Genomic DNA, 27,398 nt, shown 5'->3' with positions numbered 1-27,398 from the left:
CACCTTAATCTGTCCATAGTTACACCTTAATCTGTCCATAGTTACACCTTAATATGTCCATACTTACACCTTATTCTGTCCATACTTACACCTTAATCTGTCTATAGTTACACCTTAATCTGTCAATACTTACACCTTAATCTGTCCATACTTACATCTTAATCTGTCCATAGTTACACCTTAATCTGTCCATAGTTAAACCTTAATCTGTCCATAGTTACACCTTAATCTGTCCATACTTACACTTTAATCTGTCCATAGTTACACCTTAATCTGTCCATACTTACACCTTAATCTGTCCATAGTCAACCTTAATCTGTCCATAGTTACACCTTAATCTGTCCATACTTACACCTTAATCGGTCCGAAGTTACACCTTAATCTGTCCATAGTTACACCTTAATCTGTCCATAGTTACACCTTAATCTGTCCATAGTTACACCTTAATATGTCCATAGTTACACCTTATTCTGTCCATACTTACACCTTAATCTGTCTATAGTTACACCTTAATCTGTCAATACTTACACCTTAAGATGTCCATAGTTACACCTTAATCTGTCCATACTTACACCTTAATCTGCCCATAGTTACACCTAATCTGTCCATAGTTACACCTTAATCTGTCCATACTTACACCTTAATCTGCCCATAGTTACACCTAATCTGTCCATAGTTACACCTTAATCTGTCCATAGTTACACCTTAATCTGTCCATAGTTACACATTAATCTGTCCATACTCACACCTTAATCTGTCCATAGTTACACCTTAATCTGTCCATAGTTACACCTTAATCTGTCCATACTTACACCTTAATCTGCCCATAGTTACACCTAATCTGTCCATAGTTACACCTTAATCTGTCCATACTTACACCTTAATCTGCCCATAGTTACACCTAATCTGTCCATAGTTACACCTTAATCTGTCCAGAGTTACACCTTAATTGTCCATAGTTACACTATAATCTGTCCATAGTTACACCTTAATCTGTCCATACTTACATCTTAATCTGTCCATAGTTACACCTGAATCTGTCCATATTTACACCTTAATCTGTCCATAGTTACACCTTAATCTGTCCATACTTACACCTTAATCTGTCCATAGTTACACCTTAATCTGTCCATACTTACACCTTAATCTGTCCATAGTTACACCTTAATCTGTCCATAGTTACACCTTAATCTGTCCATATTTACACCTTAATCTGTCCATAGTTACACCTTAATCTGTCCATACTTAACTCTTAATCTGTCCATAGTTACACCTTAATCTGTCCATAGTTAAACCTTAGTCTGTCCATAGTTACACCTTAATCTGTCCATACTTACACTTTAATCTGTCCATAGTTACACCTTAATCTGTCCATACTTACACCTTAATCTGTCCATAGTCAACCTTAATCTGTCCATAGTTACACCTTAATCTGTCCATACTTACACCTTAATCTGTGCATATTTACACTTTAATCTTTCCATAGTTACACCTTAATCTGTCCATAGTTACACCTTAATCTGTCCATAGTTACACCTTAATCTGTCCATACTTACACTTTAATCTGTCCATAGTTACACCTTAATCTGTCCATAGTTACACCTTAATATGTCCATAGTTACACCTTAATCTGTCCATAGTTACACCTTAATCTGTCCATAGTTACACCTTAATATGTCCATAGTTACACCTTATTCTGTCCATACTTACACCTTAATCTGTCTATAGTTACACCTTAATCTGTCAATACTTACACCTTAATCTGTCCATACTTACATCTTAATCTGTCCATAGTTACACCTTAATCTGTCCATAGTTAAACCTTAATCTGTCCATAGTTACACCTTAATCTGTCCATACTTACACCTTAATATGTCCATACTTACACCTTAATCTGCCCATAGTTACACCTTAATCTGTCTATAGTTACACCTTAATCTGTCCATATTTACACCTTAATCTGTCCATAGTTACACCTTAATCTGTCTATAGTTACACCTTAATCTGTCCATAGTTACACCTTAATCTGTCCATACTTACACCTTAATCTGCCCATAGTTACACCTAATCTGTCCATAGTTACACCTTAATCTGTCCATACTTACACCTTAATCTGCCCATAGTTACACCTAATCTGTCCATAGTTACACCTTAATCTGTCCATAGTTACACCTTAATCTGTCCATAGTTACACATTAATCTGTCCATACTCACACCTTAATCTGTCCAGAGTTACACCTTAATCTGTCCATAGTTACACCTTAATCTGTCCATACTTACATCTTAATCTGTCCATAGTTACACCTTAATCTGTCCATATTTACACCTTAATCTGTCCATAGTTACACCTTAATCTGTCCATAGTTACACCTTAATCTGTCCATAGTTACACATTAATCTGTCCATACTCACACCTTAATCTGTCCAGAGTTACACCTTAATCTGTCCATAGTTACACCTTAATCTGTCCATAGTTACACCTTAATCTGTCCATACTTACACCTTAATCTGTCCATAGTTACACCTTAATCTGTCCATACTTACACCTTGATCTGTCCATAGTTACACCTTAATCTGTCCATAGTTACACCTTAATCTGTCCATTCTTACATCTTAATCTGTCCATAGTTACACCTTAATCTGTCCATATTTACACCTTAATCTGTCCATAGTTACACCTTAATATGTCCATACTTACACCTTAATCTGTCCATAGTTACACCTTAATCTGTCCATAGTTACACCTTAATCTGTCCATAGTTACACCTTAATCTGTCCATAGTTACACCTTAATCTGTCTATATTTACACCTTAATCTGTCCATACTTACACTTTAATCTGTCCATAGTTACACCTTAATCTGTCCATAGTTACACCTTAATCTGTCCATAGTCAACCTTAATCTGTCCATAGTTACACCTTAATCTGTCCATACTTACACCTTAATCTGTCCATATTTACACTTTAATCTGTCCATAGTTACACCTTAATCTGTCCATAGTTACACCTTAATCTGTCCATAGTTACACCTTAATCTGTCCATACTTACACTTTAATCTGTCCATAGTCAACCTTAATCTGTCCATACTTACACCTTAATCTGTCCATAGTTACACCTTAATCTGTCCATAGTCAACCTTAATCTGTCCATAGTTACACCTTAATCTGTCCATACTTACACTTTAATCTGTCCATAGTTACACCTTAATCTGTCCATAGTTACACCTTAATCTGTCCATACTTACACCTTAATCTGTCCATAGTCAACCTTAATCTGTCCATAGTTACAACTTAATCTGTCCATAGTTACACCTTAATCTATCCATAGTTACACATTAATCTGTCCATACTTACACCTTAATCTGTCCATACTTACACTTTAATCTGTCCATAGTTACACCTTAATCTGTCCATAGTTACACCTTAATATGTCCATAGTTACACCTTAATCTTTCCATAGTTACACCTTAATCTGTCCATAGTTACACCTTAATATGTCCATAGTTACACCTTATTCTGTCCATACTTACACCTTAATCTGTCTATAGTTACACCTTAATCTGTCAATACTTACACCTTAATCTGTCCATACTTACATCTTAATCTGTCCATAGTTACACCTTAATCTGTCCATAGTTAAACCTTAATCTGTCCATAGTTACACCTTAATCTGTCCATAGTTACACATTAATCTGTCCATACTTACACCTTAATATGTCCATACTTACACCTTAATCTGCCCATAGTTACACCTTAATCTGTCTATAGTTACACCTTAATCTGTCCATATTTACACCTTAATCTGTCCATAGTTACACCTTAATCTGTCCATAGTTACACCTTAATCTGTCCATAGTTACACCTTAATCTGTCCATACTTACACCTTAATCTGCCCATAGTTACACCTAATCTGTCCATAGTTACACCTTAATCTGTCCATACTTACACCTTAATCTGCCCATAGTTACACCTAATCTGTCCATAGTTACACCTTAATCTGTCCATAGTTACACCTTAATCTGTCCATAGTTACACATTAATCTGTCCATACTCACACCTTAATCAGTCCAGAGTTACACCTTAATCTGTCCATAGTTACACCTTAATCTGTCCATACTTACATCTTAATCTGTCCATAGTTACACCTTAATCTGTCCATATTTACACCTTAATCTGTCCATAGTTACACCTTAATCTGTCCATAGTTACACCTTAATCTGTCCATAGTTACACATTAATCTGTCCATACTCACACCTTAATCTGTCCAGAGTTACACCTTAATCTGTCCATAGTTAAACCTTAATCTGTCCATAGTTACACCTTAATCTGTCCATACTTACACCTTAATCTGTCCATACTTACACCTTAATCTGTCCATACTTACACCTTAATCTGTCCATAGTTACACCTTAATCTGTCTATATTTACACCTTAATCTGTCCATACTTACACTTTAATCTGTCCATAGTTACACCTTAATCTGTCCATAGTTACACCTTAATCTGTCCATAGTCAACCTTAATCTGTCCATAGTTACACCTTAATCTGTCCATACTTACACCTTAATCTGTCCATATTTACACTTTAATCTGTCCATAGTTACACCTTAATCTGTCCATAGTTACACCTTAATCTGTCCATAGTTACACCTTAATCTGTCCATACTTACACTTTAATCTGTCCATAGTTACACCTTAATCTGTCCATAGTTACACCTTAATCTGTCCATAGTTACACCTTAATCTGTCCATAGTCAACCTTAATCTGTCCATAGTTACACCTTAATCTGTCCATACTTACACTTTAATCTGTCCATAGTTACACCTTAATCTGTCCATAGTTACACCTTAATCTGTCCATACTTACACCTTAATCTGTCCATAGTCAACCTTAATCTGTCCATAGTTACAACTTAATCTGTCCATAGTTACACCTTAATCTATCCATAGTTACGCATTAATCTGTCCATACTTACACCTTAATCTGTCCATACTTACACTTTAATCTGTCCATAGTTACACCTTAATCTGTCCATAGTTACACCTTAATCTGTCCATACTTACACCTTAATCTGCCCATAGTTACACCTAATCTGTCCATAGTTACACCTTAATCTGTCCATACTTACACCTTAATCTGCCCATAGTTACACCTAATCTGTCCATAGTTACACCTTAATCTGTCCATAGTTACACCTTAATCTGTCCATAGTTACACATTAATCTGTCCATACTCACACCTTAATCAGTCCAGAGTTACACCTTAATCTCTCCATAGTTACACCTTAATCTGTCCATACTTACATCTTAATCTGTCCATAGTTACACCTTAATCTGTCCATATTTACACCTTAATCTGTCCATAGTTACACCTTAATCTGTCCATAGTTACACCTTAATCTGTCCATAGTTACACATTAATCTGTCCATACTCACACCTTAATCTGTCCAGAGTTACACCTTAATCTGTCCATAGTTAAACCTTAATCTGTCCATAGTTACACCTTAATCTGTCCATACTTACACCTTAATCTGTCCATACTTACACCTTAATCTGTCCATACTTACACCTTAATCTGTCCATAGTTACACCTTAATCTGTCTATATTTACACCTTAATCTGTCCATACTTACACTTTAATCTGTCCATAGTTACACCTTAATCTGTCCATAGTTACACCTTAATCTGTCCATAGTCAACCTTAATCTGTCCATAGTTACACCTTAATCTGTCCATACTTACACCTTAATCTGTCCATATTTACACTTTAATCTGTCCATAGTTACACCTTAATCTGTCCATAGTTACACCTTAATCTGTCCATAGTTACACCTTAATCTGTCCATACTTACACTTTAATCTGTCCATAGTTACACCTTAATCTGTCCATAGTTACACCTTAATCTGTCCATAGTTACACCTTAATCTGTCCATAGTCAACCTTAATCTGTCCATAGTTACACCTTAATCTGTCCATACTTACACTTTAATCTGTCCATAGTTACACCTTAATCTGTCCATAGTTACACCTTAATCTGTCCATACTTACACCTTAATCTGTCCATAGTCAACCTTAATCTGTCCATAGTTACAACTTAATCTGTCCATAGTTACACCTTAATCTATCCATAGTTACGCATTAATCTGTCCATACTTACACCTTAATCTGTCCATACTTACACTTTAATCTGTCCATAGTTACACCTTAATCTGTCCATAGTTACACCTTAATCTGTCCATACTTACACCTTAATCTGTCCATAGTCAACCTTAATCTGTCCATAGTTACACCTTAATCTGTCCATAGTTACACCTTATTCTGTCCATAGTTACACCTTAGTCTGTCGATAGTCAAGCCTCTAATCCAGCTGTAGTCCCATAGTTCAGATGTACTCCTCTTGTCCAGTTGTAGTCCACTAGTTCAGCTGTAGTCCTCTAATCCAGCTGTAGTCTTCTAGTCCAGTTGTACTCCTCTAGTTCAGCTGTACTCCTCTAGTCCAGCTGTAGTCCTCTAGTCCAGCTGTAGTCCTCTAGTCCAGCTGTAGTCCTCTAGTCCAGCTTTAGTCCCCTAGTCCAGTTGTAGTCGCATAGTCCAGCTGTAGTCATCTAATCCAGCTGTAGTACCCCAGTCCAGCTTTAGTCCCCGAGTCGAGCTGTAGTCCTCTAGTCCAGCTGTAGTCCTCTAGTCAAGCTGTAGTTCTCTAGTGCAGCTGAACTCCTCTAGTCCAGCTGTAGTCCTCTAGTCCAGCTGTATTCCTCTAGTCCAGTTGTACTCCGCTAGTTCAGCTGTACTCCCCTAGTCCAGCTGTAGTCTTCTAGTCCAGCTGTAGTCCACTAGTTCAGCTTTAGGCCCCTACTCAACCTGTCGTCCTCTAGTCCAGCTGTAATCCTCTAGTGCAGCTGTAGTAACCTAGTCCAGCATTAGTCCTCTAGTCCAGCTGTAGTCCCCTCCTCCAGCTGTAGTAACCTAGTCCATCTGTAGTCCCCTAGTCCGGCTTTAGTCCACTAGTCCAGCTGTAGTCCCCTAGTCAAATTGTAGTCCTCTAGTCCAGCTTTAGTCCCCTAGTCCAGTTGTAGTCGCATAGTCCAGCTGTAGTCATCTAATCCAGCTGTAGTACCCCAGTCCAGCTTTAGTCCCCGAGTCGAGCTGTAGTCCCCTAGTCAAGCTGTTGTCCTCTAGTCAAGCTGTAGTTCTCTAGTGCAGCTGAACTCCTCTAGTCCAGCTGTAGTCCTCTAGTCCAGCTGCAGTCCCCTAGTCAAAATGTAGTCCCCTAGTCCAGCTGTGGTCCCCGAGTCCAGCTGTAGTCGTCTAGTCCAGCTGTAGTCCCCTTGTCCAGCTATAGTCCTTTAGTCCAGCTGTAGTCCCCTAGTCCAGCTGTAGTACCCTAGTCCAGGTGTAGTCCTCTTGTCCAGCTGCAGTCCCCTAGTCAAGCTGTAGTCCCCTAGTCCAGCTGTGGTCCTCTAGTCCAGCTGTTGTCCTCTAGCCCAGCTGTAGTCCCCAGTCCAGCTGCAGTCCTCTAGTTCATCTGTAGTCCTCTAGTCCAGCTGTAGTCCTCTAGTCCAGATTTAGTTCTCTAGTTCAGCTGTATTCCTCTAGTCCAGCTGTAGTCCTCTAGTCCAGCTGCAGTCCCCTAGTCAAGATGTAGTCCCCTAGTCCAGCTGTGGTCCCCGAGTTCAGCTGCAGTCCTCTAGTCCAGCTGTAGTCCTCTACTCCAGCTGTATTCCTGTAGTCCTGCTGTAATCTTCTAGTCAAGCTGTAGTCCTCTCGTCAAGCTTCTTGTCCAGCTTTAGTCTAGGCCAGCTGAAGTCCCCTTGTCCAGCTGTAGTCCTCTAGTCAAGCTTTTGTCCTCTGGTCAAGCCTCTTGTCAAGCTGTAGTCCCCTAGTTCAGCTGTAGTCCCCTAGTCCTGCTGTAGTCCTTTCGTCCAGCTGTAGTCCTCTAGTCCAGTTTTAGTCCCCTAGTCCTGCTGTAGTCCCCTAGTCCAGATGTAGTCCTCTAGTCCAGCTATCGTCCCCTAGTCCAGCTGCAGTCCCCTAGTCAAGATGTAGGCCCCTAGTCCAGCTGTGGTGCCCGAGTCCAGCTGTAGTCCTCAAGTCCAGCTGTAGTCCTCAAGTGCAGCTGTAGTCCCCTTTTCCAGCTGTAGTCCTCTAGTCCAACAGTAGTCCTCCAGTCCTGCTTTTGTCCCCTATTCCTGCTGTAGTCTTCTAGTCCAGATGTAGTGCTCTAGTCCTGCTGTAGTCCTCTTGTCAAGCTGTAGTCCTCTAGTCAAGCTGTAGTCCTCTAGTCAAGCCTCTTGTCCAGCTGTAGTCCTCTAGTCCAGCTGTAGTCCTCTAGTCCAGCTGTAGTCCCCTAGTCCAGCAGTATCCCTCTAGTCCCGCTGTATTCCTCTAGTCCAGCTGTAATCGCCAAGTCCAGTTGTACTCTACTAGTCCAGCTTTAGTCCCCTAGTCGAGCTGTAGTCCTCTAGTCCAGCTGTAGTCCTCTAGTCAAGCTGTAGTTCTCTAGTGCAGCTGAACTCCTCTAGTCCAGCTGTAGTCCTCTTGTCCAGCTGTAGTCCTCTAGTCCAGCTGTATTCCTCTAGTCCAGTTGTACTCCGCTAGTTCAGCTGTACTCCCCTAGTCCAGCTGTAGTCTTCTAGTCCAGCTGTAGTCCACTAGTTCAGCTTTAGGCCCCTACTCAACCTGTCGTCCTCTAGTCCAGCTGTAATCCTCTAGTGCAGCTGTAGTAACCTAGTCCAGCATTAGTCCTCTAGTCCAGCTGTAGTCCCCTCCTCCAGCTGTAGTAACCTAGTCCATCTGTAGTCCCCTAGTCCGGCTTTAGTCCACTAGTCCAGCTGTAGTCCCCTAGTCAAATTGTAGTCCTCTAGTCCAGCTTTAGTCCCCTAGTCCAGTTGTAGTCGCATAGTCCAGCTGTAGTCATCTAATCCAGCTGTAGTACCCCAGTCCAGCTTTAGTCCCCGAGTCGAGCTGTAGTCCTCTAGTCCAGCTGTAGTCCTCTAGTCAAGCTGTAGTTCTCTAGTGCAGCTGAACTCCTCTAGTCCAGCTGTAGTCCTTTAGTCCAGCTGTAGTCCTCTAGTCCAGCTGTAGTCCTATAGTCCAGCTGCAGTCCTCTAGTCAAGATGTAGTCTCCTAGTCCATCTGTGGTCCTCTAGTCCAGCTGTAGTCCTCTAGTCCAGCTGTAGTCCCCTAGTCCAGCTTTAGTCCTCTAGTCCAACTGTAGTCATCTAGTTCAGCTGCAGTCCTCTAGTCCAGCTTTAGTTCCCTAGTCCATCTGTAGTCCTCTACTCCAGCTGTAGTCCTGTAGTCCTGCTGTAGTCCTCTAGTCCCGCTGTACTCCTCTAGTCCAGCTGTAGTCCTCAAGTCCAGTTGTACTCCTCTAGTCCAGCTGTAGTCCCTTAGTCCAGCTGTAGTCCCATAGTCCGGCTTTAGTCCTCTTGTCCAGCTGTAGTCCCCTAGTCAAGCTGTTGTCCTCTGGTCAAGCTTCTTGTCAAGCTGTAGTCCTCTATTCCAGCTGTAGTCCCCTAGTCTCTCTGTAGTCCCCTAGTCCGGCTTTAGTCCTCTAGTCAAGCTGTAGTCCCCTTGTCAAGCTGTTGGCCTCTGGTCCAGCTGTAGTCATCTTCTCCCGCTGTACTCCTCTAGTCCAGCAGTAGTCCTCTTGTCCAGTTGTACTCCTCTAGTCAAGCTGTTGGCCTCTGGTCCAGCTGTAGTCATCTTCTCCCGCTGTACTCCTCTAGTCCAGCAGTAGTCCTCTTGTCCAGTTGTATTCCTCTAGTCCAGCTGTAGTCCTCTAGTCCAGCTGTAGTCCTCTAGTCCAGATTTAGTCCCCTAGTCCAGCTGTAGTCCTTTACTCCAGGTGTCGTTCCATAGTCCAGCTGTATTCCTCTAGTCCAGCTGTAGTCCCCTAGTCAAGATGTAGTCCCCTAGTCCAGCTGTGGTCCCCGAGTCCAGCTGTACTCCTCTAGTCCAGTTGCAGTCCTCTAGTCCAGCTTTAGTCCACTAGTTAAGCTGTAGTCCTCTAGTCCAGCTTTAGTCCTCTAGTCCAGTTGTACTCCTCTAGTCCAGCTGTACTCCTCTAGTCCACCTGTAGTCCCCAGTCCAGCTGTAGTCCTCTAGTTCAACTGTAGTCCTCTAGTCCAGCTGTAGTCCTCTAGTCCAGATTTAGTCCTCTAGTTCAGCTGTATTCCTCTTGTCCAGCTGTAGTCCTCTAGTCCAGCTGCAGTCCCCTAGTCAAAATGTAGTCCCCTAGTCCAGCTGTGGTCCCCGAGTCCAGCTGTAGTCGTCTAGTCCAGCTGTAGTCCCCTTGTCCAGCTATAGTCCTTTAGTCCAGCTGTAGTCCCCTAGTCCAGCTGTAGTACCCTAGTCCAGGTGTAGTCCTCTTGTCCAGCTGCAGCCCCCTAGTCAAGCTGTAGTCCCCTAGTCCAGCTGTGGTCCTCTAGTCCAGCTGTTGTCCTCTAGCCCAGCTGTAGTCCCCAGTCCAGCTGCAGTCCTCTAGTTCATCTGTAGTCCTCTAGTCCAGCTGTAGTCCTCTAGTCCAGATTTAGTTCTCTAGTTCAGCTGTATTCCTCTAGTCCAGCTGTAGTCCTCTAGTCCAGCTGCAGTCCCCTAGTCAAGATGTAGTCCCCTAGTCCAGCTGTGGTCCCCGAGTTCAGCTGCAGTCCTCTAGTCCAGCTGTAGTCCTCTACTCCAGCTGTATTCCTGTAGTCCTGCTGTAATCTTCTAGTCAAGCTGTAGTCCTCTCGTCAAGCTTCTTGTCCAGCTTTAGTCTAGGCCAGCTGAAGTCCCCTTGTCCAGCTGTAGTCCTCTAGTCAAGCTTTTGTCCTCTGGTCAAGCCTCTTGTCAAGCTGTAGTCCCCTAGTTCAGCTGTAGTCCCCTAGTCCTGCTGTAGTCCTTTCGTCCAGCTGTAGTCCTCTAGTCCAGTTTTAGTCCCCTAGTCCTGCTGTAGTCCCCTAGTCCAGATGTAGTCCTCTAGTCCAGCTATCGTCCCCTAGTCCAGCTGCAGTCCCCTAGTCAAGATGTAGGCCCCTAGTCCAGCTGTGGTGCCCGAGTCCAGCTGTAGTCCTCAAGTCCAGCTGTAGTCCTCAAGTGCAGCTGTAGTCCCCTTTTCCAGCTGTAGTCCTCTAGTCCAACAGTAGTCCTCCAGTCCTGCTTTTGTCCCCTATTCCTGCTGTAGTCTTCTAGTCCAGATGTAGTGCTCTAGTCCTGCTGTAGTCCTCTTGTCAAGCTGTAGTCCTCTAGTCAAGCTGTAGTCCTCTAGTCAAGCCTCTTGTCCAGCTGTAGTCCTCTAGTCCAGCTGTAGTCCTCTAGTCCAGCTGTAGTCCCCTAGTCCAGCAGTATCCCTCTAGTCCCGCTGTATTCCTCTAGTCCAGCTGTAATCGCCAAGTCCAGTTGTACTCTACTAGTCCAGCTTTAGTCCCCTAGTCCAGCTGTAGTCCCCTAGTCAAGCTGTTGTCCTCTGGTCAAGCCTCTAGTCCGGCTGTAGTCCTCTTGTCCAGCTGTAGTCCTGTAGTCCAGCTGTAGTCTTCTAGTCCGGTTGTAGTCCTCTAGTCCAGCTGTGGTCCCCTTGTCCAGCTGTAGTCCTCTACTCCAGTTGTAGTCCCCTAATCCGGCTGTAGTCCTCTAGTCCGGCTGTAGTCCTGTAGTCCAGCTGTAGTCTTCTAGTCCAGCTGTAGTCCCCTAGTCCAGGTGTAGTCCTCTTGTCCAGCTGGAGTCCCCTAGTCAAGCTGTAGTCCCCTAGTCCATCTGTGGTCCTCTAGTCCAGCTGTGGTCCTCTAGTCCAGCTGTAGTCCTCTACTCCAGTTGTAGTCCCCTAATCCGGCTGTAGTCATCTAGTCCGGCTGTAGTCCTGTAGTCCAGCTCTAGTCTTCTAGTCCGGTTGTAGTCCTCTATTCCAGCTTTAGTTCCCTAGTCCAGCCGTAGTCTTCTAGTTCGGCTGTTGTCATCTAGTCCAGCCTTAGTCCCCTAGTCCTGCTGTAGTCCCCTAGTCCAGCTGTAGTCCCCTAGTCCAGCAGTAGTCCTCTAGTCCGGCTGTAGTCCTGTAGTCCAGCTGTAGTCTTCTAGTCGGGTTGTAGTCCTCTGGTCCAGCTGTGGTCCTCTAGTCCAGCTGTTGTCCTCTAGTCCAGCTGTAGTCCCCTAGTCAGGCTTTAGTTCTCTAGTCCGGCTGTAGTCCTCTGGTCCGGCTGTAGTCCTGCTGTAGTCTTCTAGTCCGGTTGTAGCCCTCTAGTCCAGCTGTAGTCCCCTAGTCCAGCTGTAGTCCTCTAGTCCAGTTGTTTTCTTCTAGTCCAGCTTTAGTCCCCTAGTCCAGATGTAGTCCTCTAGTCCAGCTATCGTCCCCTAGTCCAGCTGCAGTCCCCTAGTCAAGATGTAGGCCCCTAGTCCAGCTGTGGTGCCCGAGTCCAGCTGTAGTCCTCAAGTCCAGCTGTAGTCCTCAAGTGCAGCTGTAGTCCCCTTTTCCAGCTGTAGTCCTCTAGTCCAACAGTAGTCCTCCAGTCCTGCTTTTGTCCCCTATTCCTGCTGTAGTCTTCTAGTCCAGATGTAGTGCTCTAGTCCTGCTGTAGTCCTCTTGTCAAGCTGTAGTCCTCTAGTCAAGCTGTAGTCCTCTAGTCAAGCCTCTTGTCCAGCTGTAGTCCTCTAGTCCAGCTGTAGTCCTCTAGTCCAGCTGTAGTCCCCTAGTCCAGCAGTATCCCTCTAGTCCCGCTGTATTCCTCTAGTCCAGCTGTAATCGCCAAGTCCAGTTGTACTCTACTAGTCCAGCTTTAGTCCCCTAGTCCAGCTGTAGTCCCCTAGTCAAGCTGTTGTCCTCTGGTCAAGCCTCTAGTCCGGCTGTAGTCCTCTTGTCCAGCTGTAGTCCTGTAGTCCAGCTGTAGTCTTCTAGTCCGGTTGTAGTCCTCTAGTCCAGCTGTGGTCCCCTTGTCCAGCTGTAGTCCTCTACTCCAGTTGTAGTCCCCTAATCCGGCTGTAGTCCTCTAGTCCGGCTGTAGTCCTGTAGTCCAGCTGTAGTCTTCTAGTCCAGCTGTAGTCCCCTAGTCCAGGTGTAGTCCTCTTGTCCAGCTGGAGTCCCCTAGTCAAGCTGTAGTCCCCTAGTCCATCTGTGGTCCTCTAGTCCAGCTGTGGTCCTCTAGTCCAGCTGTAGTCCTCTACTCCAGTTGTAGTCCCCTAATCCGGCTGTAGTCATCTAGTCCGGCTGTAGTCCTGTAGTCCAGCTCTAGTCTTCTAGTCCGGTTGTAGTCCTCTATTCCAGCTTTAGTTCCCTAGTCCAGCCGTAGTCTTCTAGTTCGGCTGTTGTCATCTAGTCCAGCCTTAGTCCCCTAGTCCTGCTGTAGTCCCCTAGTCCAGCTGTAGTCCCCTAGTCCAGCAGTAGTCCTCTAGTCCGGCTGTAGTCCTGTAGTCCAGCTGTAGTCTTCTAGTCGGGTTGTAGTCCTCTGGTCCAGCTGTGGTCCTCTAGTCCAGCTGTTGTCCTCTAGTCCAGCTGTAGTCCCCTAGTCAGGCTTTAGTTCTCTAGTCCGGCTGTAGTCCTCTGGTCCGGCTGTAGTCCTGCTGTAGTCTTCTAGTCCGGTTGTAGCCCTCTAGTCCAGCTGTAGTCCCCTAGTCCAGCTGTAGTCCTCTAGTCCAGTTGTTTTCTTCTAGTCCAGCTTTAGTACCCTAGTTCAGCTGCATTCCTCTAGTCCTGCTGTAGTTCCCTAGTCCAGCTTTAGTCCTCTAGTCAAGATGTACTCCTCTAGTCCAGCTGTAGTCCTCTAGTCCAGCTGTAGTCCTCTAGTCCAGTTTCACTCCTCTAGTCCAGCTTAACTCCTCTAGTCAAGCTTTAGTCCACTAGTTCAGTTGTAGTCCCCTAGTCCTGCTGTAGTCCCCTAGTCCAGATGTAGTCCTCTAGTCCAGCTGTAGTTCCCTAGTCCAGCTGCAGTCCCCTAGTCAAGATGTAGGCCCCTAGTCCAGCTGTGGTCCCCGAGTCCAGCTGTAGTCCTCAAGTCCAGCTGTAGTCCCCTTTTCCAGCTGTAGTTTTCTAGTCCAGATGTATTCCTCTAGTCCTGCTGTAGTCCTCTAGTCCAGCTGTAGTCCTCTAGTCCAGCTGTAGTCCTCTAGTCCAGCTTTAGTCCCCTAGTCCAGCTGTAGTCCCCTAGTCAAGCTGTTGTCCTCTGGTCAAGCCTCTAGTCCGGCTGTAGTCCTCTTGTCCAGCTGTAGTCCTGTAGTCCAGCTGTAGTCTTCTAGTCCGGTTGTAGTCCTCTAGTCCAGCTGTGGTCCCCTTGTCCAGCTGTAGTCCTCTACTCCAGTTGTAGTCCCCTAATCCGGCTGTAGTCCTCTAGTCCGGCTGTAGTCCTGTAGTCCAGCTGTAGTCTTCTAGTCCAGCTGTAGTCCCCTTGTCCAGGTGTAGTCCTCTTGTCCAGCTGGAGTCCCCTAGTCAAGCTGTAGTCCCCTAGTCCATCTGTGGTCCTCTAGTCCAGCTGTGGTCCTCTAGTCCAGCTGTAGTCCTCTTCTCCAGTTGTAGTCCCCTAATCCGGCTGTAGTCATCTAGTCCGGCTGTAGTCCTGTAGTCCAGCTGTAGTCTTCTAGTCCGGTTGTAGTCCTCTATTCCAGCTTTAGTTCCCTAGTCCAGCCGTAGTCTTCTAGTTCGGCTGTTGTCATCTAGTCCAGCCTTAGTCCCCTAGTCCTGCTGTAGTCCCCTAGTCCAGCTGTAGTCCCCTAGTCCAGCAGTAGGCCTCTAGTCCGGCTGTAGTCCTGTAGTCCAGCTCTAGTCCTCTAGTCGGGTTGTAGTCCTCTGGTCCAGCTGTGGTCCTCTAGTCCAGCTGTTGTCCTCTAGTCCAGCTGTAGTCCCCTAGTCAGGCTTTAGTTCTCTAGTCCGGCTGTAGTCCTCTGGTCCGGCTGTAGTCCTGCTGTAGTGTTCTAGTCCGGTTGTAGCCCTCTAGTCCAGCTGTAGTCCCCTAGTCCAGCTGTAGTCCTCTAGTCCAGTTGTTTTCTTCTAGTCCAGCTTTAGTACCCTAGTTCAGCTGCATTCCTCTAGTCCTGCTGTAGTTCCCTAGTCCAGCTTTAGTCCTCTAGTCAAGATGTACTCCTCTAGTCCAGCTGTAGTCCTCTAGTCCAGCTGTAGTCCTCTAGTCCAGTTTCACTCCTCTAGTCCAGCTTAACTCCTCTAGTCAAGCTTTAGTCCACTAGTTCAGTTGTAGTCCCCTAGTCCTGCTGTAGTCCCCTAGTCCAGATGTAGTCCTCTAGTCCAGCTGTAGTTCCCTAGTCCAGCTGCAGTCCCCTAGTCAAGATGTAGGCCCCTAGTCCAGCTGTGGTCCCCGAGTCCAGCTGTAGTCCTCAAGTCCAGCTGTAGTCCCCTTTTCCAGCTGTAGTTTTCTAGTCCAGCTTTAGTCCTCTAGTCCAGTTGTACTCCTCTAGTCCAGCTGTACTCCTCTAGTCCAGCTGTAGTCCACTAGTTCAGTTGTAGTCCCCTAGTCCAGCTGTAGTCCTGTAGACCGGCTGTAGTCCTCTTGTCCAGCTGTAGTCCTCTAGTCCAGATTTAGTCCTCTAGTTCAGCTGTAGTCTCCTAGTCCTGTTGTAGGCCCCTAGTCCAGCTGTAGTCCTTTACTCCAGCTGTCGTTCCCTAGTCTAGCTGTATTCCTCTAGTCCAGCTGTAGTCCTATAGTCCAGCTGCAGTCCTCTAGTCAAGATGTAGTCTCCTAGTCCAGCTGTGGTCCCCGAGTCCAGCTGTAGTCGTCTCGTCCAGCTGTAGTCCCCTTGTCCAGCTATTGTCCTCTAGTCCAGCTGTAGTCATCTAGTCCAGCTGTAGTCCCCTAGTCCAGGTGTAGTCCTCTTGTCCAGCTGGAGTCCCCTAGTCAAGCTGTAGTCCCCTAGTCCATCTGTGGTCCTCTAGTCCAGCTGTAGTCCTCTAGTCCAGCTGTAGTCCCCTAGTCCAGCTTTAGTCCTCTAGTCCAACTGTAGTCATCTAGTCCAGCTGTTGTCCCCTAGTCCAGCTTCAGTCCCCTAGTCCAGCTGTAGTCCTCTAGTCAAGCTGTAGTCCCCTAGTCCAGCTTCAGTCCTCTAGTCCAGCTGTAGTCCCCTAGTTCAGCTGCAGTCCTCTAGTCCAGCTTTAGTTCCCTAGTCCATCTGTAGTCCTTTACTCCAGGTGTCGTTCCATAGTCCAGCTGTATTCCTCTAGTCCAGCTGTAGTCCCCTAGTCAAGATGTAGTCCCCTAGTCCAGCTGTGGTCCCCGAGTCCAGCTGTACTCCTCTAGTCCAGTTGCAGTCCTCTAGTCCAGCTTTAGTCCACTAGTTAAGCTGTAGTCCTCTAGTCCAGCTTTAGTCCTCTAGTCCAGTTGTACTCCTCTAGTTCAACTGTAGTTCTCTAGTCCAGCTGTAGTCCTCTAGTCCAGATTTAGTCCTCTAGTTCAGCTGTAGTCCCCTAGTCCAGCTGTGGTCCCCGAGTTCAGCTGCAGTCCTCTAGTCCAGCTGTAGTCCTCTACTCCAGCTGTATTCCTGTAGTCCTGCTGTAATCTTCTAGTCAAGCTGTAGTCCTCTCGTCAAGCTTCTTGTCCAGCTTTAGTCTAGGCCAGCTGAAGTCCCCTTGTCCAGCTGTAGTCCTCTAGTCAAGCTTTTGTCCTCTGGTCAAGCCTCTTGTCAAGCTGTAGTCCCCTAGTTCAGCTGTAGTCCCCTAGTCCTGCTGTAGTCCTTTCGTCCAGCTGTAGTCCTCTAGTCCAGTTTTAGTCCCCTAGTCCTGCTGTAGTCCCCTAGTCCAGATGTAGTCCTCTAGTCCAGCTATCGTCCCCTAGTCCAGCTGCAGTCCCCTAGTCAAGATGTAGGCCCCTAGTCCAGCTGTGGTGCCCGAGTCCAGCTGTAGTCCTCAAGTCCAGCTGTAGTCCTCAAGTGCAGCTGTAGTCCCCTTTTCCAGCTGTAGTCCTCTAGTCCAACAGTAGTCCTCCAGTCCTGCTTTTGTCCCCTATTCCTGCTGTAGTCTTCTAGTCCAGATGTAGTGCTCTAGTCCTGCTGTAGTCCTCTTGTCAAGCTGTAGTCCTCTAGTCAAGCTGTAGTCCTCTAGTCAAGCCTCTTGTCCAGCTGTAGTCCTCTAGTCCAGCTGTAGTCCTCTAGTCCAGCTGTAGTCCCCTAGTCCAGCAGTATCCCTCTAGTCCCGCTGTATTCCTCTAGTCCAGCTGTAATCGCCAAGTCCAGTTGTACTCTACTAGTCCAGCTTTAGTCCCCTAGTCGAGCTGTAGTCCTCTAGTCCAGCTGTAGTCCTCTAGTCAAGCTGTAGTTCTCTAGTGCAGCTGAACTCCTCTAGTCCAGCTGTAGTCCTCTTGTCCAGCTGTAGTCCTCTAGTCCAGCTGTATTCCTCTAGTCCAGTTGTACTCCGCTAGTTCAGCTGTACTCCCCTAGTCCAGCTGTAGTCTTCTAGTCCAGCTGTAGTCCACTAGTTCAGCTTTAGGCCCCTACTCAACCTGTCGTCCTCTAGTCCAGCTGTAATCCTCTAGTGCAGCTGTAGTAACCTAGTCCAGCATTAGTCCTCTAGTCCAGCTGTAGTCCCCTCCTCCAGCTGTAGTAACCTAGTCCATCTGTAGTCCCCTAGTCCGGCTTTAGTCCACTAGTCCAGCTGTAGTCCCCTAGTCAAATTGTAGTCCTCTAGTCCAGCTTTAGTCCCCTAGTCCAGTTGTAGTCGCATAGTCCAGCTGTAGTCATCTAATCCAGCTGTAGTACCCCAGTCCAGCTTTAGTCCCCGAGTCGAGCTGTAGTCCTCTAGTCCAGCTGTAGTCCTCTAGTCAAGCTGTAGTTCTCTAGTGCAGCTGAACTCCTCTAGTCCAGCTGTAGTCCTTTAGTCCAGCTGTAGTCCTCTAGTCCAGCTGTAGTCCTATAGTCCAGCTGCAGTCCTCTAGTCAAGATGTAGTCTCCTAGTCCATCTGTGGTCCTCTAGTCCAGCTGTAGTCCTCTAGTCCAGCTGTAGTCCCCTAGTCCAGCTTTAGTCCTCTAGTCCAACTGTAGTCATCTAGTTCAGCTGCAGTCCTCTAGTCCAGCTTTAGTTCCCTAGTCCATCTGTAGTCCTCTACTCCAGCTGTAGTCCTGTAGTCCTGCTGTAGTCCTCTAGTCCCGCTGTACTCCTCTAGTCCAGCTGTAGTCCTCAAGTCCAGTTGTACTCCTCTAGTCCAGCTGTAGTCCCTTAGTCCAGCTGTAGTCCCATAGTCCGGCTTTAGTCCTCTTGTCCAGCTGTAGTCCCCTAGTCAAGCTGTTGTCCTCTGGTCAAGCTTCTTGTCAAGCTGTAGTCCTCTATTCCAGCTGTAGTCCCCTAGTCTCTCTGTAGTCCCCTAGTCCGGCTTTAGTCCTCTAGTCAAGCTGTAGTCCCCTTGTCAAGCTGTTGGCCTCTGGTCCAGCTGTAGTCATCTTCTCCCGCTGTACTCCTCTAGTCCAGCAGTAGTCCTCTTGTCCAGTTGTACTCCTCTAGTCAAGCTGTTGGCCTCTGGTCCAGCTGTAGTCATCTTCTCCCGCTGTACTCCTCTAGTCCAGCAGTAGTCCTCTTGTCCAGTTGTATTCCTCTAGTCCAGCTGTAGTCCTCTAGTCCAGCTGTAGTCCTCTAGTCCAGATTTAGTCCCCTAGTCCAGCTGTAGTCCTTTACTCCAGGTGTCGTTCCATAGTCCAGCTGTATTCCTCTAGTCCAGCTGTAGTCCCCTAGTCAAGATGTAGTCCCCTAGTCCAGCTGTGGTCCCCGAGTCCAGCTGTACTCCTCTAGTCCAGTTGCAGTCCTCTAGTCCAGCTTTAGTCCACTAGTTAAGCTGTAGTCCTCTAGTCCAGCTTTAGTCCTCTAGTCCAGTTGTACTCCTCTAGTCCAGCTGTACTCCTCTAGTCCACCTGTAGTCCCCAGTCCAGCTGTAGTCCTCTAGTTCAACTGTAGTCCTCTAGTCCAGCTGTAGTCCTCTAGTCCAGATTTAGTCCTCTAGTTCAGCTGTATTCCTCTTGTCCAGCTGTAGTCCTCTAGTCCAGCTGCAGTCCCCTAGTCAAAATGTAGTCCCCTAGTCCAGCTGTGGTCCCCGAGTCCAGCTGTAGTCGTCTAGTCCAGCTGTAGTCCCCTTGTCCAGCTATAGTCCTTTAGTCCAGCTGTAGTCCCCTAGTCCAGCTGTAGTACCCTAGTCCAGGTGTAGTCCTCTTGTCCAGCTGCAGCCCCCTAGTCAAGCTGTAGTCCCCTAGTCCAGCTGTGGTCCTCTAGTCCAGCTGTTGTCCTCTAGCCCAGCTGTAGTCCCCAGTCCAGCTGCAGTCCTCTAGTTCATCTGTAGTCCTCTAGTCCAGCTGTAGTCCTCTAGTCCAGATTTAGTTCTCTAGTTCAGCTGTATTCCTCTAGTCCAGCTGTAGTCCTCTAGTCCAGCTGCAGTCCCCTAGTCAAGATGTAGTCCCCTAGTCCAGCTGTGGTCCCCGAGTTCAGCTGCAGTCCTCTAGTCCAGCTGTAGTCCTCTACTCCAGCTGTATTCCTGTAGTCCTGCTGTAATCTTCTAGTCAAGCTGTAGTCCTCTCGTCAAGCTTCTTGTCCAGCTTTAGTCTAGGCCAGCTGAAGTCCCCTTGTCCAGCTGTAGTCCTCTAGTCAAGCTTTTGTCCTCTGGTCAAGCCTCTTGTCAAGCTGTAGTCCCCTAGTTCAGCTGTAGTCCCCTAGTCCTGCTGTAGTCCTTTCGTCCAGCTGTAGTCCTCTAGTCCAGTTTTAGTCCCCTAGTCCTGCTGTAGTCCCCTAGTCCAGATGTAGTCCTCTAGTCCAGCTATCGTCCCCTAGTCCAGCTGCAGTCCCCTAGTCAAGATGTAGGCCCCTAGTCCAGCTGTGGTGCCCGAGTCCAGCTGTAGTCCTCAAGTCCAGCTGTAGTCCTCAAGTGCAGCTGTAGTCCCCTTTTCCAGCTGTAGTCCTCTAGTCCAACAGTAGTCCTCCAGTCCTGCTTTTGTCCCCTATTCCTGCTGTAGTCTTCTAGTCCAGATGTAGTGCTCTAGTCCTGCTGTAGTCCTCTTGTCAAGCTGTAGTCCTCTAGTCAAGCTGTAGTCCTCTAGTCAAGCCTCTTGTCCAGCTGTAGTCCTCTAGTCCAGCTGTAGTCCTCTAGTCCAGCTGTAGTCCCCTAGTCCAGCAGTATCCCTCTAGTCCCGCTGTATTCCTCTAGTCCAGCTGTAATCGCCAAGTCCAGTTGTACTCTACTAGTCCAGCTTTAGTCCCCTAGTCCAGCTGTAGTCCCCTAGTCAAGCTGTTGTCCTCTGGTCAAGCCTCTAGTCCGGCTGTAGTCCTCTTGTCCAGCTGTAGTCCTGTAGTCCAGCTGTAGTCTTCTAGTCCGGTTGTAGTCCTCTAGTCCAGCTGTGGTCCCCTTGTCCAGCTGTAGTCCTCTACTCCAGTTGTAGTCCCCTAATCCGGCTGTAGTCCTCTAGTCCGGCTGTAGTCCTGTAGTCCAGCTGTAGTCTTCTAGTCCAGCTGTAGTCCCCTAGTCCAGGTGTAGTCCTCTTGTCCAGCTGGAGTCCCCTAGTCAAGCTGTAGTCCCCTAGTCCATCTGTGGTCCTCTAGTCCAGCTGTGGTCCTCTAGTCCAGCTGTAGTCCTCTACTCCAGTTGTAGTCCCCTAATCCGGCTGTAGTCATCTAGTCCGGCTGTAGTCCTGTAGTCCAGCTCTAGTCTTCTAGTCCGGTTGTAGTCCTCTATTCCAGCTTTAGTTCCCTAGTCCAGCCGTAGTCTTCTAGTTCGGCTGTTGTCATCTAGTCCAGCCTTAGTCCCCTAGTCCTGCTGTAGTCCCCTAGTCCAGCTGTAGTCCCCTAGTCCAGCAGTAGTCCTCTAGTCCGGCTGTAGTCCTGTAGTCCAGCTGTAGTCTTCTAGTCGGGTTGTAGTCCTCTGGTCCAGCTGTGGTCCTCTAGTCCAGCTGTTGTCCTCTAGTCCAGCTGTAGTCCCCTAGTCAGGCTTTAGTTCTCTAGTCCGGCTGTAGTCCTCTGGTCCGGCTGTAGTCCTGCTGTAGTCTTCTAGTCCGGTTGTAGCCCTCTAGTCCAGCTGTAGTCCCCTAGTCCAGCTGTAGTCCTCTAGTCCAGTTGTTTTCTTCTAGTCCAGCTTTAGTCCCCTAGTCCAGATGTAGTCCTCTAGTCCAGCTATCGTCCCCTAGTCCAGCTGCAGTCCCCTAGTCAAGATGTAGGCCCCTAGTCCAGCTGTGGTGCCCGAGTCCAGCTGTAGTCCTCAAGTCCAGCTGTAGTCCTCAAGTGCAGCTGTAGTCCCCTTTTCCAGCTGTAGTCCTCTAGTCCAACAGTAGTCCTCCAGTCCTGCTTTTGTCCCCTATTCCTGCTGTAGTCTTCTAGTCCAGATGTAGTGCTCTAGTCCTGCTGTAGTCCTCTTGTCAAGCTGTAGTCCTCTAGTCAAGCTGTAGTCCTCTAGTCAAGCCTCTTGTCCAGCTGTAGTCCTCTAGTCCAGCTGTAGTCCTCTAGTCCAGCTGTAGTCCCCTAGTCCAGCAGTATCCCTCTAGTCCCGCTGTATTCCTCTAGTCCAGCTGTAATCGCCAAGTCCAGTTGTACTCTACTAGTCCAGCTTTAGTCCCCTAGTCCAGCTGTAGTCCCCTAGTCAAGCTGTTGTCCTCTGGTCAAGCCTCTAGTCCGGCTGTAGTCCTCTTGTCCAGCTGTAGTCCTGTAGTCCAGCTGTAGTCTTCTAGTCCGGTTGTAGTCCTCTAGTCCAGCTGTGGTCCCCTTGTCCAGCTGTAGTCCTCTACTCCAGTTGTAGTCCCCTAATCCGGCTGTAGTCCTCTAGTCCGGCTGTAGTCCTGTAGTCCAGCTGTAGTCTTCTAGTCCAGCTGTAGTCCCCTAGTCCAGGTGTAGTCCTCTTGTCCAGCTGGAGTCCCCTAGTCAAGCTGTAGTCCCCTAGTCCATCTGTGGTCCTCTAGTCCAGCTGTGGTCCTCTAGTCCAGCTGTAGTCCTCTACTCCAGTTGTAGTCCCCTAATCCGGCTGTAGTCATCTAGTCCGGCTGTAGTCCTGTAGTCCAGCTCTAGTCTTCTAGTCCGGTTGTAGTCCTCTATTCCAGCTTTAGTTCCCTAGTCCAGCCGTAGTCTTCTAGTTCGGCTGTTGTCATCTAGTCCAGCCTTAGTCCCCTAGTCCTGCTGTAGTCCCCTAGTCCAGCTGTAGTCCCCTAGTCCAGCAGTAGTCCTCTAGTCCGGCTGTAGTCCTGTAGTCCAGCTGTAGTCTTCTAGTCGGGTTGTAGTCCTCTGGTCCAGCTGTGGTCCTCTAGTCCAGCTGTTGTCCTCTAGTCCAGCTGTAGTCCCCTAGTCAGGCTTTAGTTCTCTAGTCCGGCTGTAGTCCTCTGGTCCGGCTGTAGTCCTGCTGTAGTCTTCTAGTCCGGTTGTAGCCCTCTAGTCCAGCTGTAGTCCCCTAGTCCAGCTGTAGTCCTCTAGTCCAGTTGTTTTCTTCTAGTCCAGCTTTAGTACCCTAGTTCAGCTGCATTCCTCTAGTCCTGCTGTAGTTCCCTAGTCCAGCTTTAGTCCTCTAGTCAAGATGTACTCCTCTAGTCCAGCTGTAGTCCTCTAGTCCAGCTGTAGTCCTCTAGTCCAGTTTCACTCCTCTAGTCCAGCTTAACTCCTCTAGTCAAGCTTTAGTCCACTAGTTCAGTTGTAGTCCCCTAGTCCTGCTGTAGTCCCCTAGTCCAGATGTAGTCCTCTAGTCCAGCTGTAGTTCCCTAGTCCAGCTGCAGTCCCCTAGTCAAGATGTAGGCCCCTAGTCCAGCTGTGGTCCCCGAGTCCAGCTGTAGTCCTCAAGTCCAGCTGTAGTCCCCTTTTCCAGCTGTAGTTTTCTAGTCCAGATGTATTCCTCTAGTCCTGCTGTAGTCCTCTAGTCCAGCTGTAGTCCTCTAGTCCAGCTGTAGTCCTCTAGTCCAGCTTTAGTCCCCTAGTCCAGCTGTAGTCCTGTAGTCCAGCTGTAGTCTTCTAGTCCAGTTGTACTCCTCTAGTCCAGCTGTACTCCTCTAGTCCAGCTGTAGTCCACTAGTTCAGTTGTAGTCCCCTAGTCCAGCTGTAGTCCTGTAGACCGGCTGTAGTCCTCTTGTCCAGCTGTAGTCCTCTAGTCCAGATTTAGTCCTCTAGTTCAGCTGTAGTCTCCTAGTCCTGTTGTAGGCCCCTAGTCCAGCTGTAGTCCTTTACTCCAGCTGTCGTTCCCTAGTCTAGCTGTATTCCTCTAGTCCAGCTGTAGTCCTATAGTCCAGCTGCAGTCCTCTAGTCAAGATGTAGTCTCCTAGTCCAGCTGTGGTCCCCGAGTCCAGCTGTAGTCGTCTCGTCCAGCTGTAGTCCCCTTGTCCAGCTATTGTCCTCTAGTCCAGCTGTAGTCATCTAGTCCAGCTGTAGTCCCCTAGTCCAGGTGTAGTCCTCTTGTCCAGCTGGAGTCCCCTAGTCAAGCTGTAGTCCCCTAGTCCATCTGTGGTCCTCTAGTCCAGCTGTAGTCCTCTAGTCCAGCTGTAGTCCCCTAGTCCAGCTTTAGTCCTCTAGTCCAACTGTAGTCATCTAGTCCAGCTGTTGTCCCCTAGTCCAGCTTCAGTCCCCTAGTCCAGCTGTAGTCCTCTAGTCAAGCTGTAGTCCCCTAGTCCAGCTTCAGTCCTCTAGTCCAGCTGTAGTCCCCTAGTTCAGCTGCAGTCCTCTAGTCCAGCTTTAGTTCCCTAGTCCATCTGTAGTCCTTTACTCCAGGTGTCGTTCCATAGTCCAGCTGTATTCCTCTAGTCCAGCTGTAGTCCCCTAGTCAAGATGTAGTCCCCTAGTCCAGCTGTGGTCCCCGAGTCCAGCTGTACTCCTCTAGTCCAGTTGCAGTCCTCTAGTCCAGCTTTAGTCCACTAGTTAAGCTGTAGTCCTCTAGTCCAGCTTTAGTCCTCTAGTCCAGTTGTACTCCTCTAGTTCAACTGTAGTTCTCTAGTCCAGCTGTAGTCCTCTAGTCCAGATTTAGTCCTCTAGTTCAGCTGTATTCCTCTAGTCCAGCTGTAGTCCTCTAGTCCAGCTGCAGTCCCCTAGTCAAAATGTAGTCCTCTAGTCCAGCTGTACTCCTCTAGTCCAGCTGTAGTCCACTAGTTCAGTTGTAGTCCCCTAGTCCAGCTGTAGTCCTGTAGACCGGCTGTAGTCCTCTTGTCCAGCTGTAGTCCTCTAGTCCAGATTTAGTCCTCTAGTTCAGCTGTAGTCTCCTAGTCCTGTTGTAGGCCCCTAGTCCAGCTGTAGTCCTTTACTCCAGCTGTCGTTCCCTAGTCTAGCTGTATTCCTCTAGTCCAGCTGTAGTCCTATAGTCCAGCTGCAGTCCTCTAGTCAAGATGTAGTCTCCTAGTCCAGCTGTGGTCCCCGAGTCCAGCTGTAGTCGTCTCGTCCAGCTGTAGTCCCCTTGTCCAGCTATTGTCCTCTAGTCCAGCTGTAGTCATCTAGTCCAGCTGTAGTCCCCTAGTCCAGGTGTAGTCCTCTTGTCCAGCTGGAGTCCCCTAGTCAAGCTGTAGTCCCCTAGTCCATCTCTGGTCCTCTAGTCCAGCTGTAGTCCTCTAGTCCAGCTGTAGTCCCCTAGTCCAGCTTTAGTCCTCTAGTCCAACTGTAGTCATCTAGTCCAGCTGTTGTCCCCTAGTCCAGCTTCAGTCCCCTAGTCCAGCTGTAGTCCTCTAGTCAAGCTGTAGTCCCCTAGTCCAGCTTCAGTCCTCTAGTCCAGCTGTAGTCCCCTAGTTCAGCTGCAGTCCTCTAGTCCAGCTTTAGTTCCCTAGTCCATCTGTAGTCCTTTACTCCAGGTGTCGTTCCATAGTCCAGCTGTATTCCTCTAGTCCAGCTGTAGTCCCCTAGTCAAGATGTAGTCCCCTAGTCCAGCTGTGGTCCCCGAGTCCAGCTGTACTCCTCTAGTCCAGTTGCAGTCCTCTAGTCCAGCTTTAGTCCACTAGTTAAGCTGTAGTCCTCTAGTCCAGCTTTAGTCCTCTAGTCCAGTTGTACTCCTCTAGTTCAACTGTAGTTCTCTAGTCCAGCTGTAGTCCTCTAGTCCAGATTTAGTCCTCTAGTTCAGCTGTATTCCTCTAGTCCAGCTGTAGTCCTCTAGTCCAGCTGCAGTCCCCTAGTCAAAATGTAGTCCCCTAGTCCAGCTGTGGTCCCCGAGTCCAGCTGTAGTCGTCTAGTCCAGCTGTAGTCCCCTTGTCCAGCTATAGTCCTTTAGTCCAGCTGTAGTCATCTAGTCCAGCTGTAGTCCCCTAGTCCAGCTGTAGTACCCTAGTCCAGGTGTAGTCCTCTTGTCCAGCTGCAGTCCCCTAGTCAAGCTGTAGTCCCCTAGTCCAGCTGTGGTCCTCTAGTCCAGCTGTTGTCCTCTAGCCCAGCTGTAGTCCCCAGTCCAGCTGCAGTCCTCTAGTTCATCTGTAGTCCTCTAGTCCAGCTGTAGTCCTCTAGTCCAGATTTAGTTCTCTAGTTCAGCTGTATTCCTCTAGTCCAGCTGTAGTCCTCTAGTCCAGCTGCAGTCCCCTAGTCAAGATGTAGTCCCCTAGTCCAGCTGTGGTCCCCTAGTTCAGCTGCAGTCCTCTAGTCCAGCTGTAGTCCTCTACTCCAGCTGTATTCCTGTAGTCCTGCTGTAATCTTCTAGTCAAGCTGTAGTCCTCTCGTCAAGCTTCTTGTCCAGCTTTAGTCTAGTCCAGCTGTAGTCCCCTTGTCCAGCTGTAGTCCTCTAGTCAAGCTTTTGTCCTCTGGTCAAGCCTCTTGTCAAGCTGTAGTCCCCTAGTTCAGCTGTAGTCCCCTAGTCCTGCTGTAGTCCTTTCGTCCAGCTGTAGTCCTCTAGTCCAGTTTTAGTCCCCTAGTCCTGCTGTAGTCCCCTAGTCCAGATGTAGTCCTCTAGTCCAGCTATCGTCCCCTAGTCCAGCTGCAGTCCCCTAGTCAAGATGTAGGCCCCTAGTCCAGCTGTTGTGCCCGAGTCCAGCTGTAGTCCTCAAGTCCAGCTGTAGTCCTCAAGTCCAGCTGTAGTCCTCAAGTGCAGCTGTAGTCCCCTTTTCCAGCTGCAGTCCCCTAGTCAAGATGTAGGCCCCTAGTCCAGCTGTTGTGCCCGAGTCCAGCTGTAGTCCTCAAGTCCAGCTGTAGTCCTCAAGTCCAGCTGTAGTCCTCAAGTGCAGCTGTAGTCCCCTTTTCCAGCTGTAGTCCTCTAGTCCAACAGTAGTCCTCCAGTCCTGCTTTTGTCCCCTAGTCCTGCTGTAGTCTTCTAGTCCAGATGTAGTCCTCTAGTCCTGCTGTAGTCCTCTTGTCAAGCTGTAGTCCTCTAGTCAAGCTGTAGTCCTCTAGTCAAGCCTCTTGTCCAGCTGTAGTCCTCTTGTCCAGCTGTAGTCCTCTAGTCCAGCTGTAGTCCCCTAGTCCAGCAGTATCCCTCTAGTCCCGCTGTATTCCTCTAGTCCAGCTGTAATCGCCAAGTCCAGTTGTACTCTACTAGTCCAGCTGTAGTCCCCTAGTCCAGCTGTAGTCCCCTTGTCAAGCTGTTGTCCTCTGGTCAAGCCTCTAGTCCGGCTGTAGTCCTCTTGTCCAGCTGTAGTCCTGTAGTCCAGCTGTAGTCTTCTAGTCCGGTTGTAGTCCTCTAGTCCAGCTGTGGTCCCCTTGTCCAGCTGTAGTCCTCTACTCCAGTTGTAGTCCCCTAATCCGGCTGTAGTCCTCTAGTCCGGCTGTAGTCCTGTAGTCCAGCTGTAGTCTTCTAGTCCAGCTGGAGTCCCCTAGTCCAGGTGTAGTCCTCTTGTCCAGCTGGAGTCCCCTAGTCAAGCTGTAGTCCCCTAGTCCATCTGTGGTCCTCTAGTCCAGCTGTGGTCCTCTAGTCCAGCTGTAGTCCTCTACTCCAGTTGTAGTCCCCTAATCCGGCTGTAGTCATCTAGTCCGGCTGTAGTCCTGTAGTCCAGCTGTAGTCTTCTAGTCCGGTTGTAGTCCTCTATTCCAGCTTTAGTTCCCTAGTCCAGCCGTAGTCTTCTAGTTCGGCTGTTGTCATCTAGTCCAGCCTTAGTCCCCTAGTCCTGCTGTAGTCCCCTAGTCCAGCTATAGTCCCCTAGTCCAGCAGTAGGCCTCTAGTCCGGCTGTAGTCCTGTAGTCCAGCTGTAGTCCTCTAGTCGGGTTGTAGTCCTCTGGTCCAGCTGTGGTCCTCTAGTCCAGCTGTTGTCCTCTAGTCCAGCTGTAGTCCCCTAGTCAGGCTTTAGTTCTCTAGTCCGGCTGTAGTCCTCTGGTCCGGCTGTAGTCCTGCTGTAGTCTTCTAGTCCGGTTGTAGCCCTCTAGTCCAGCTGTAGTCCCCTAGTCCAGCTGTAGTCCTCTAGTCCAGTTGTTTTCTTCTAGTCCAGCTTTAGTACCCTAGTTCAGCTGCATTCCTCTAGTCCTGCTGTAGTTCCCTAGTCCAGCTTTAGTCCTCTAGTCAAGATGTACTCCTCTAGTCCAGCTGTAGTCCTCTAGTCCAGCTGTAGTCCTCTAGTCCAGTTTCACTCCTCTAGTCCAGCTTAACTCCTCTAGTCAAGCTTTAGTCCAC

This window comes from Telmatherina bonti, assembly GCF_933228915.1.
Source record: "Telmatherina bonti genome assembly, chromosome: 10".
NCBI classification, from domain to species: Eukaryota; Metazoa; Chordata; class Actinopteri; order Atheriniformes; family Telmatherinidae; genus Telmatherina; species Telmatherina bonti.
Note: the sequence above shows the minus strand (reverse complement) of the source record.